This window comes from Protopterus annectens, chromosome 3.part1, assembly GCF_019279795.1.
Source record: "Protopterus annectens isolate FY-2018-M chromosome 3.part1, PAN1.0, whole genome shotgun sequence".
Lineage (NCBI taxonomy): Eukaryota > Metazoa > Chordata > Ceratodontiformes > Protopteridae > Protopterus > Protopterus annectens.
This window is the reverse complement of record NC_056732.1, coordinates 742071164-742083800: the sequence shown is the minus strand read 5'-3', so window position 1 is coordinate 742083800 and position 12637 is coordinate 742071164.

The following is a 12637-nucleotide window of genomic DNA, read 5'->3' as shown; positions in this document are numbered from 1 at the left end:
ACAGATATGCAGTGACACAACCATCTACTCTGTTCATTGTTAGACCAATGTTTGTCTTGTTTAGTTTGCACACATGACAGCTTCCTGTGGTTATGCAGTTTAATGATTCAATTTATACTCTTTTTTTTTCTCCAATAATATTTTGAGAAATATCAGAACTTAAATATTTAAAAGATAGCATTTCTATTTAGCTTAAGTGTGTTCCTGTTTGTGTGTGTGTGTGTGTGTGTGTGTGTGTGTGTGTGTGTGTGTGTGTGTGTGTCAGAAGAGTGCTGTAAGTAATGAACATAGAGGATCTTAATTAATACTTGTCAGTAGTCAAGTAGCCAAATATTTCATACATGGCTTCCTTGTATCAACTTAAACAGCTAGAATACATGGGTTTATTTGCAATAAAACATTGTATATATTATATGGCATTTGTTTTAAAGTGGCATTCATTTATTTTTAGCTCTTTATTTGCTTCTTTAATCATACAGTCTCAGCTCTTAATACAGAGACTTTTAAATATTATTATTATGCAGCAGCAAAATAGTTACTACTTTTAAAGGCAAATTTGCAGTTCTACAATAAAGTCTTTCTTTATTAAGAATGTTTGATTTCATGATGACAGTTATGTTGTTATTGTGTGGTGAATATATAGTGTATAACCGATGCTGTAATATGGTATGTGTGACATATAAAGGCATTTCAACTAATGACCGCTAGTCTGACTTGAAATTGAAATTTTTAGTACATAATTCTGATAATGTTAATGATATTTATGAGGCTTAAGGTGATGATTAATAATTATCTTTAATGTACAATTAGGGGACACACAGCTGACAATCACTGTTTAGTAATATAGTTTTATAGCCATATTATAACAGTTGATATTTGATTGGGAATTATCTGAACATTTCTAAAATGTAATATCATAAATGTCATGAGCAGTAAGTGGTACTGCACATAATAATGCCCCAACTGTTTAATTGTACATTCAAGAAGTAGTTCAGTCAGAAATTATTTTAAAGTTATGTTTGAAAGTTCCTGCAATGGCATATCTTCACAAACTCAGTTGCACAAGGCAATTTGAAAGGATATCGTATCAGACAGGACTGAAAGGATACCTGTATCTGGATGGTATATGTGGCTATTGTTTTTATCTACACTTAATGAATTGGATAAACGATGACCAAAATATCACATTAACAACTAGTCAGCAGTTTTGTGACTGGCAGTAAGAAAACACTATATTTTTTTAATTGTGAAGGTAATCTAAGGTAGGTTACTAACAGAAGTAGCACTGCTCCCAAAACACATGTATTTCCATCGTCTCTTTTGTTTTTTTCATTTGGAGACAAAAATCTATGTACTTCTTCAGCTAACACATTTAACGGAAAGTTCTGAAGTACTTATACATTGAGCAGCTGGTTAGGAACCTATCTGTTTTCAGCAGTCTGTTTTATTTATTTATTTTTAATATTCAAATAGCTGCATAGTCATCAAGTGCTAGAAAACTAATAGTGAATCATAGCAACACGACATCAGAGCACTTTACACAGTTTCAGAAAAAAAATCATTTTTTGGTACCTGCAAACACTAATATATGGGTGAAAATGGTTTGGATTTATTTGGTATGAGTGGTTTGGTAGGTGAAGGGGAGGGGTCAAGAAACCATGGTTAAATAAAGAAAGATGTGCAGAAAGTTATTTGACATAATTTAAGAAAGAAGAAAGAAATAAATTGTTTATTTAGAATCTCTTTCGTGCTTATTAACCTCTTGCTGCCCTTCCCTTCAACATTCGGTGATCGGCAGTTCTCTGCAGTACATTTCATATGTGGGCAGAAGCCGAAACGCATTGCAAAGCACTCAAGATGATACACTTTCTAATGCTTTTTTACTGATGGGCAATTAAAAATAACATACACGATCTATACTAAAATAAAATACGTGAATCTCCGTTTTAAAGCTGTAAAGCTGTTAAACCAAACTACTTTAAACAACTTTAAAATAAGAAAAAAGACAAAGCGAGATAGTAACGTTCTCCGTTGCCCGATGTTACTGTGTTCTAGAGTTACGATAGGCGAGACAGCTTTAAAAAAAAAAGCGTTGATTTTTTTGCTTTTTATTTGCGCTCTTAAATAAACTTATCTTTTACAACTCTCTGCGAAGCGAGACAGTGTTTTATACTATGGAAAATCCGGCGAGGCGGACCTTTTCGTTAGTATAGGATTGAGGGACAGCACCGCTGGTTGGGGGGGGGCAAATCAGCAGCGTGCACGTTTTAGAGGAAGAATTGTATAATAATGATTTTATCAGATGGCAATAACCCATTCTCCAATCCCCATTCAGTGTCAGACCACCTCACCATTCCAGGAATGAAAAATCTGACTAAATGGTTTGGCACTCACTGAGTCCTTACCTAACCAATGTGGTCATTGGCATGATGGATGTGGTCCTAAATGACAAACTCCTCGGGTGTAGGAAAGTGAGTTGTTTGTCCATGTATAAAACAGAAACTTTACAGGAATTACTCACTGATCATTATCTATTGTTTCAGTAACAGACTATTACTTTTAGAAACTTTGTCTGACGTTGTATGACTTCAGATGCAGTTGGAACACAGAGAGAGAAAGAAATGTTATATGGAGGAATGAAAATGGTATCTCTGCACTTATTTATTATTTATTTATTGCATCTGGTAACCAGGAAAGTCTACTGGGCCTAGGTGAGCCCATTTTCATTACAGGCCAAGGGAGAAAAGCTCCATATAACATTAATACTGCATACAAGAAAAAACACAATATACTGTGTATATACAGTCTCAATGCATGGAAATAAATATTAAACACAATGGTACAAGTTATTTACAAAGATTACACATCAGCACTGTACAATTTGATCATTGAAGATGGAGTTAGGTAGGGTAGCAGTTTTGATTGTTACTTGTTGGAGTTTTGTAGAGAGAGCTCCTAAGTAGTGATATTGCAGAGGGATATAGTAGTGGATCAGGTGTTAGGAGGTACTATTTTGGTACAAGTACATTGCCAGAGAGAAGAGAGGTGTGATCTGAGAGACTTCTTAAAGAGAGCACCTAGGGCTTCACACAGGGTTGTTATTTTAAATTTGTTTTATTCAGGTTTTGATGAAATGGTCCATAACTGATGACAAGCTATGTCAATGGAACCATACCCCAAACTTTTTATGTTTCAGTAAGATCTTTCCCAGAGCTCATGGAGTCATGACTTGGAAACCATAAACTGGGGTTACATGTTAAGCAACATTGCAGAACTTAAAGAGAATACACTGTTAGAAAACAAACTTCTCCAGCAAGATATTCATATAAAAGAAAAGCCGGCATCATGTCCTTGCCTTCATAGCAGCATATTAAGCTTCCATGAAGCAAAGACTAAAAACAAACAGCAGCCGTCTTGTTTATGTTCACTAAACATTGCAATGTAATGAGTGTAAAAATTTTAAAAAAGTAAATAAAAAGAAAAATAAATCAAACAATTCAAATATACTTGAGTTAATTCTTTAAATTGTATTTATTTATTTTTATTTTTTGCGTTCGCTGAAACAATGTGAGGAGAATTCAATAAAGCCTACATGGATTACTTTTCTGGGTAGGCATAGTGGCATGGAGCTTGCACAGAAATAAGCAGCAGTGTGATCCAATAAACGGAGCTGAGGGGCATGCATGAGTGAGCAAATATGGAAGTGTCCATGGCATGCAAATCAACTCATAAGCAGGTGAACTGCATGCAAATGAGGGTCTTGGAGTGATCCAGCAAGCAGATAGGCATTCCTGTAGATCCCATGTTGGTGTCCAAAGTGTACATGGAAAAATTCTGTGTACATGAGACAAAAAAGTGAACAGGGGCTGTAAAAGCCCAGTTGAAGGACAGAAATAGCATAGCCGCCACAGATATGTGCAAAACTATGCCGTGTGTGTCCAAAAAGTAATATAAAATAATTTTAAATAATTTTTTAATACTCATATTATGATTGCACAGTGCACAGCAGGGCACAAACATGCTATTATGCAAAAAGAAAATATTTAAAAGTGTAAAAACAAAACAAAAAAAATATGTGACAGTAGTGCATTATATGACCTTGCATGGAGTATGTACAATGGTAGATTTCTGTGGTTGCTAAGGAGGCAGGGTATGAAATGGTGTCATTTTCTAGTTGTGTGCATGGGTCTGTATGCAAATGAGCTAGAGTTACTGAATAGCAAAAATGGGTATCCATGCCTGCAGATCACATTTGTGAAGCCCTAGAACCTTGTTGATGTCCAACAGAAGAGGTAGCTGACATCAAAAGGAGGTGTTTGGCACCTGCTTGCCCGCCACTGAGCTGAGCAGAGTGGGGGGGGGGGGTGTCCATTGCCTGCTAAGCTTTGTTTAACTTTAGGGAGCATGTTTTAGTTAGCTTGAGTGCATTTGCATAAATTGCCACTGTGCTTAGCATGCCAGTCTATGGGGGTGTGACCTTTGAGTGGTGAGCATTGTTTATATTAATTTTATTTTATTTTATTTTACATTTGCTAACCAGGAAAGTCTGACTGGATACAGCTCCATTTTCAGTGGAGGCACGGGGAGAAAAGCTCTATATAAAAATACGTACATGAGAGAAAACATAAGCAAGCAAATAAGCAAATCTATAGGATACATATGGACACCCATGAAAGAAATACATATGAACATGTATACAGTAGTTATTAACAAGTTCTTGTTGTACGGAAATTCATATAGTACATTATACATGATAACGGTTAAGAAATACATAAAATCACATGATTTTTTTTTTATACTAGAAGATAGGTATTTGTTCTATACAGTATATGTCATTGAACTGAAAGGTACATATCTTCAGATCTTCAGATAAACAAGTATACAAGGAGAAAGCAGGTGATCCCTAATGGAGTCCTTGCAACAGTGCAGTGGGTTGTATTAGCCAAGGGTGTAGCATGAACAAAGCCAGTTGTTAGCACAGTGAGTTTTCAGGAGTTTTTTTTTTTATTTGGGTAATAGAGGTTATAGAAGTAATTTGGATTGGGAGTGAATTCCAGGTTCTGGCAAGAGTGCAGGCAAAGAGAGATTTACCAGCATCATTTTTGTGTTTGATGATATTTAGGAGGTTTTGGTTAGTAGATCTTAAGGCTCTAGTGGTGATGTAGGGATGGATTAGTTGCTGAAGTGTTGGGGTTGTGTCAGGAAGATAGTAGAGCTTGTGTGCTATTGAGAGTTGATTGAGTAGGAGTAGGTGAGGCAACTCCAGCCAGTTGAGCTACTTGAGGGATAGACAGTGGTGGGATCTATAAGAGGCATCGGTTGCAAACTTGGCTATCTTGTTGTAACAAGATTCTATTTTGTTTAGTTCTGTGCAGTGGATATTAGTCATAATGGAGGAGGGATAAAGGAGGATGGATAAGAGGTGAGTTCTTGCAATAGTGACTTTGGTATGTTTAGTGATGAAGTGTTTGTTCCTATAAAGGAGACCAAGCTTTTTGTTTACTTTCTTGATTGTTTGTGCTATGTGTATGTCAAATTTTAGATTGTTGTCTATTTCAACGCCTAGCAGTTTTGTGTGTGTTGTTGGGGTGATCTGAGTACTGTCTTTGGATTTTATGGTAAATTCATTGTTTAGAGGAGGAGATCTACCAGTGCTGAAAAGCATTAGTTTGTTTTTTGTTGGATTAAGAATAAGTTTAATGTTAGTGAACCATGCTTCAGTTAAAGTAAAGTTATTTTGATTTAGGGTTTGTAGCTTATTTTAGGGTGGGAGGCGGCACATATAATAGTGGTGTCATCTGCATATTGTACTATTGAGGCAGGGAGGGAGGATGAAGCCATCTGGTTTGTAAATAGGGAGAACAATAAAATAAAATTAGAAGTAAAAGAGAAGAATCCATGATGATCATAGATTTAATCTCATTTTATAAATCACTCAGTTAAAACAGCAAAAAACTTCATCAGATAAAACACAAATAATGAAGTCTAAAACGAGTTGTTTATAAATAATAAATAAATCATATTGAATTGATATACCTTCTCTTTTACTTCTAATTTTCAAATAGGGAGAACAGCAAAGGACCAAGGATGGAAACCTGAGGGACTCCTATGGATACTGGTAATAGGGGGAACAATTGGTCTTGCCATAGGACTGCTTGCTGATGGCCTGATAAGTAGCATTGGAACCATGATATAATGGAAGAGCTTATATTAAAGGTAGTTAGAGTATATGGTGGTTAACCATATCACACACTTTAGATAAATCTAAGAATATGGTGGATACAAATAATCCCTTGTTCCTATGGTGATTGACTATGTTGGTAAATGAGACTAATGCTGTGGTGGTGCTATGGGAAGGTCTAAAGCCATGCTAAGATTTGGATAGTAGATTGTTATTTAGGAGGTACTGCACTAGTTGAGAATGAACTACTTTCTCTAATATTTTTGATAATGTAGATAGAATTGCGATTGGGTGATAATATGTGAGTTCAAGAGAGTTACTTCTTTTGTGCAGTGGAATAACATGTGCTATTTTCCATGCATCAGGAACTTAACATTCTGATATAGACCTATTTATGAGAACAGATATGGGATAAGCTATAGCCTCTGCTGTTAACTGAAGGAAGCCTACTGGAAGATTATTAGTGGCTAGTGTGGTTGGTTTAAGTTTTTTGTGGAGTGTGCCTATCATCCTAGTGGGCACTGGATGTAGAGCAAGGCTGGTGGAGATGTTTAGTGAACTGGGGTGGGTAGGGTTAGCTGTTGGAATGGGGCAACTAGCACTATTTTGGGTGTTGGCAAGGGCTTGGACTATTTTGGTAAAGTAGTTGTTAGATTGAGTGGGGGTGTCCTCCTGGTTGTTTGATAATACAGGGGTGGGGTAGTGACTTTCCCTGGGTGAAGTAAACAATTTATTGTGGCCCAGAATATTTTTGGGTTGTGACCATATTTTCCCTGCATAGATTTGTAGTAATTAGTTTTGTCAAGTTTAATTTGTGTTTTAGCTTTGTTGCAAAGTTCCAGATAGTTTTGTCTCAATGTAGTGGTTTTGGATTTCTGGTATTGTAACCAGGCTTTATCCCTTTCTTTCATTATAGTTTTAGTATCTTTTGCTAGCCATGGGGCATAGTTAGTTTTTACTCTGATGGTTCAGGAGGTTGCATGATAGTTTAAGATGTTTAGGAAGGTTGAGTTGAAGTATTGCATGGCTCCATATAGGGGTAGTTGTATTAGGGGAGTCCAATTGCAATATTTTAGTGCATTTATTAGGTTGTTAGCTCTGAAGGACTTTTTGTTGCGTACTGCTCTAAGGATGGGTTGATTAATGTGATGGGATCTGTTCCTAATTAGATAGGTTGCTTGCTTGATAGTCACTCAGACTGTCTGGAAGACAGCCTGATTGATATGTGAGAGTGGGGTCAGATAGAAAAATCCAGTCTAGGATGGATTGGTGTTTGGCTGTTTTGTCAATTCTAGTAGGGGTCAATATAATTTGCGTGAATCCGTGAAGGATAATGTAGGTAGAGGGATTGTGTCTGGTACAGCCAGACTAACCAATATTAAAGTCATCTAATAGTATGGTCTCTTCTGGAAGGGAGGATGGTTTTCCATCATTTTCTGTTATAGTAATATTATTACCTGGTGGAATATAGCCACCTGCAATAATTATGTGTTTGTTGGAGTTTAGTTTTAATTTGGCAAGAATTAGCTTTACATCTTTTAAAGCAAACAAGTAAACCAAGTAAATAGAAAGCAGTCAGGCGAGGCACCGTGAGGCCCAGAAAAATATTAAAGTCCTTGTTGTGGAGAGAAACCAGTAAAATACCAAAGCAGTCAGAGAGCACCCGTGAAATCCAGAAAAATATTAAAGTCCTTGTTGTGGATGCTGTTTGCTATACAAGCTGCAATACTTTAAATAATCCACCACTTTTATATAAACACACTGAAGTCAGAGAAAACGCACTTTATTATTAAAACAGCTGTAGTTAAAACTACTACTCATCAGAAACCAAAAATAAAATGCAGTATCTAGTCAGGTTTTATACAACACCCAGTCACAATGAAGAGTAAAAAAGCCTTTAGGGAGGCTTTTCTCAAAAGTAAATAGTTTTCATACTTTAAAACACAGTTGGTAAAAATGAAATATTAGTGCTTCAGCAATTTATTACATTCATATACCAAGCAAATGTGCATTAAAAGCATGCAAACAATAAAAGCAGTCTAAAAGCAGTGCTTAACAGGTCTACATATAAAAATGTCTGTTTAAAAATGTTTGTAGAAAGTGTTTATAAAAGTATAGTGAGATCAGGATTTATTTATATCCTCATTTTCAGGACACAAGCTATGTGCAGTGTTCATTTTAAACCTGGGTACAGAAAATGGAGTCTAGTAATGTTGCCATTCTAACTCCTTATTCTCCAAAGGTCAGACTTGCCTATATAAAATGCTTCACACATTTACTTAGCTAAAATAAACTATGGATCTAGAATCACAGTTAAGTTTATGTGTAATGTGATACTTTGTTTACTTCTTTCTAGTTTCAAATTATTTGCCTCCTTCTATATGCTCAGCAAGGTTTGTATAGTTTGAATTCTCGAGTCAATACTGTAGTTTGTGATGAAACTGTTTGAACTTACAAACATGGTATCTCAGTGTTCTCAGTGTTGGAGGTTGCCCTGAGAAAGGATATATTCTCCCCAACCCTCGGATTAACTTCTAGATCCTGCTCAACAGAGGATACCCAAATACTTTATTTGAAGAAATACTGGATGAGATCAGCAATAAAATTACTTCCACATAAAATTTTTAACAAGAGAAGAGAGTGGACAAGGTTAATCTAGAGTTGGGGAGGGTTATAATATCCCTTTCTCAGGCAACCTCCAACACTGAAAAAATTCAAACATACTTTTATATAAAAAACTGGTACTATAACAAATAATGAGGAACTCATGGACAATTTAGGCAAAACCTCTGATAGCATATAGAAGAGGCAATAATTTGACCATAGTTTATTTAGCTAAGTGTAATTGCTGTGAAGCATTTTATATAGAAACACTTTCTACAAACATTTTTAAACAGACATTTTTATATGTAGACCTGTTAAGCACTGCTTTTAGACTGCTTTTCATGCTTTTAATGCACATTTAGGTATATGAATGTAATAAATTGCTGAAGCACTAATATTTCATTGTTTCCAACTGTTTTAAAAGTATGAAACTACACTTCATTGTGACTGCATTACTAATTAAGGTGAGGGTGTGTTGTATAAAAACCTGACTAGATACTACATTTTGCAAAATGCTTGTTTAATAATAAAAGGTTTTCTCTGACTTCAGTGTGGCTTTATACGTGTAAGTGGATTCTATTTAAAGTATTGCAGCTTGTATAGCAAACAACATCCACAACAAAGAGCTTTACATCTTTGATTTCCTGGGAATTACAATCAAATTGTTCTATAGTGAGATGATTTTGGAATAATATTGCTACTCCTCCACCTTTTTCCCCTAACCTATCTCTATATATAATATTATAACCAGGGGAAGTGATCTCATTATTGTGGTGTCTAGTTTAAGCCCAGTTTCAGTTAACACAGCAATATCTAGTTTGTATACTGTTAAAAGGGCATGAAGGTCCTGAATTTTGTTAAGTATACTTCTTACATTTAAGTTTAAAAGGAGGAGAGATGAGGTAGGCCTTAGATATAGAGGATTTGGTTGATTTAAGTTTAAATTGGTTGATGTATTGGGTCCTGAATTAGGGTGTATGTTTCAACAGCAAATGAGTTTTTGGAGACGGTATAGACAGAGTTTAGTTAGCTTGTGTATTATTTTGGTTTGTTTTTGGGAAGAGTGAGAGTTAGTTTTGTTTATTGGCTTGCTATATAAGTAGGAAAAAGGTTGGGAGGAGGTAAGGTTGCATGGTGATATAGGGAAGTTTTTTAGTTTTATTGTATTGACTATGGATTCTGTCTGGCCTTGTTGTGGGGTGTTGATATAAAGTTTTGTGTGGAAGGAGGAGAAGATGGAAAGTGTGAATATAGAAAAGATTGTTAATGGGTATAGTAATGTTTTTAGAAGTTGAGTATTATGTGGGGAGCACATCATATATAGTATGTGAAGGATTGGGAAGTGACTAAGTGTAATTTGTTAAGCTGTAAAGGTTAGGACAGTGAGAGAGTGAAGTATACAGGGTGTGGTGAGGTAATTTGCTATGGGGTATTATAGGTGTGATGTGATTGGGTAATTGGGAGTAAGAGTTGATTGGAGGGTGTGGTCAGTAAGTATAAGTTTAAGTGATATAGGGGTGGGTGGGAATGGGAGTAGGGTAAGGTAGCGAAGTGAGCCTAAGTGTTAACGAGGGCAAATGGAGCGAGGCAGAACTGTCCTGAAGGTGAAGCAGCTGTTGAAAGAAAATCAATCAGTCAAAAGATAAGGTAATTCAGTATAGGAGAGATATGCTGTTTGGTTTAATGGTTTACTTTTTTATTTATGCACAAATCTATGGGGAGGAATTGAACAGTTGTTAAGCAGAGAGCAAGTCTAGCGAGATGAGTAGGGAGACTATGGTAGGGAAAAGGGAGGCTATCGATCTGAGGTAATGCATAGTGAATTTGTGTGGGTGAAAGAAGTGAGGGTGGGGGAACAGACTGAAGAAGTATATAGAGGTATTCCTGTAGAAGACAGGAGAGTAAAGGGAAAAAGCTAGCAGAGTGAGTGACTAGGTATGAGGCTAGGTATGAAGGTAGGAATGAGGGTAGGTAGGTTGGAGAAATCACTTATAGGCTTGAGAGAACAGGGGTAGTGGGGTGGGGGGAACGGAAAGATGTGCAGTAGCTGACCAGGGGCAGTACTTTTCAAAAAGGCACAAAAGAAAAATAGGAAGTACAGGATTAGTTGTAGATACAATATAACATATGTTATTCAGTAACTGCACTGTTGCTGGAGAGCAAGTTCCACCGATGTTTCAATACTCTTAAAAGGGAGTGCGTGGTCTTCAAAGCTGGTTATGGTTCCACAAAAAAACATTTTTCTCTTTTAGGTGCCAGGGACCTGTAAAACAAAGCTGGGGAAAAAAGATAAGGATGAGCTAGATAAGAGCAGTGTTAACAGAAACATGACAGTGGAGAGTGGGAGGTAGGGTTATATGACACTGAGAGGTTCCTATGAAGAGACCAGTAGAGACCACTAGAGGATTAAGGAATGGAGCGTTAAGCTAATATAAGGGATAAAGCCAAGTAGTAATGACAATAAGGTGAATATAGGATGAGAATAAGAGAAAATATTGTTTAGAAAAGGAGTATTGTAGGGACAAACAGGAGGAAGAGATGTAGCAGGGTGATTAGTGAAGTGAGCAACTAGTATAGAGTAATTAGCAGAACATACAAAAATATGTATGTTCCTACAGTGAGGACATAATGAGGGCAACCTGTTGTAAAAATAATGCAAATACACAGTCTTAAATAGCCTGACAGTGCAGTTTGTTGAAATGTAACCTCTGCTAGGCACAGCTTAATAAGGTAAAAAACTTTGACCTGGCAATGCTAAACTGATCAGTCTAGATACAGCAGGTAGCAAGGTTTAGCGACTAGCAGGTAGCTCTATGAAATACAATAGTAACGAGAAAAGAACAACTAAACATCTACTGGCAGTTATATATTATATCAGCTAACAGTTATCGTCAATTTTAATCTTAAATACAATATAAAAGGAGTACAAGTGACTACCGACTGTTAGATGTTGGCATGGATATAACAGTTTGGCAATGCTTGTGTTTTAGGCCTGCCAACGCTAAAATAACCAATTAAATATAGTAAAGCTGTGTGGTTAGTGTGCACAATACAATACCAGTCAGTGACTAACATTTCAATGCTAGATAGAATAATTAACAAGTTACTGGGATAGGAATGCAGCCAATAGAGAATATACACCATCACAAATAATAAATCACAGTATAGTAATAGGCAAACGCCAGAAACATTCCCTTGCAACAAGTTAAAGAATTAAGAAAATACAAGAGCAGGTCACAGCTTGATTACATACATGAATAACTGCATACCCTGCTAAAAAAGGACTCTGTCAGATCAAAGCGTGGTAAACAAACTGTTCATCAAAAATGCTAAACAGCCTCAAAAGAATGCACATTTAAAATGCAAGGACAATCAGTTTAGTTAATTAGTGATTAAAATCAGATTACAGTTTCCACTACATTACATTGACATTGTACATTACTTTAACTCTCAAGTAGAGTGTTTGCCTGGTTAGCATAACATATCACCGCATTTAGGGACAGAGAGGATGGAAGAAAAAAATGGCGCAGAAGCCTAATTGTGGATTTTACCAGGTGCAGTGCTTTATAGGAGGGGGTGATGACATAATGTCACAAGAGCAGAGATAACTGACTTTTAGCAGTCCAGCAGGCGGCGTTGCACCGTCCTGAAGGTGCAGCAGTTGTTGAAAGAAACACAGTCACTGAGAAGATATGGTAATTCAGTACAAGAGAGATATGCTGTTTGATTTAATGGTTTACTTTTTTACTTATGCACAAATTTATGGGGAGAGATTGAACATATCTGTGGCGTGGGTTTACACACCATGCCGCAGTGCTTAGCAGGGAAGGCTTTTTGAAGAAAAACAAAAGA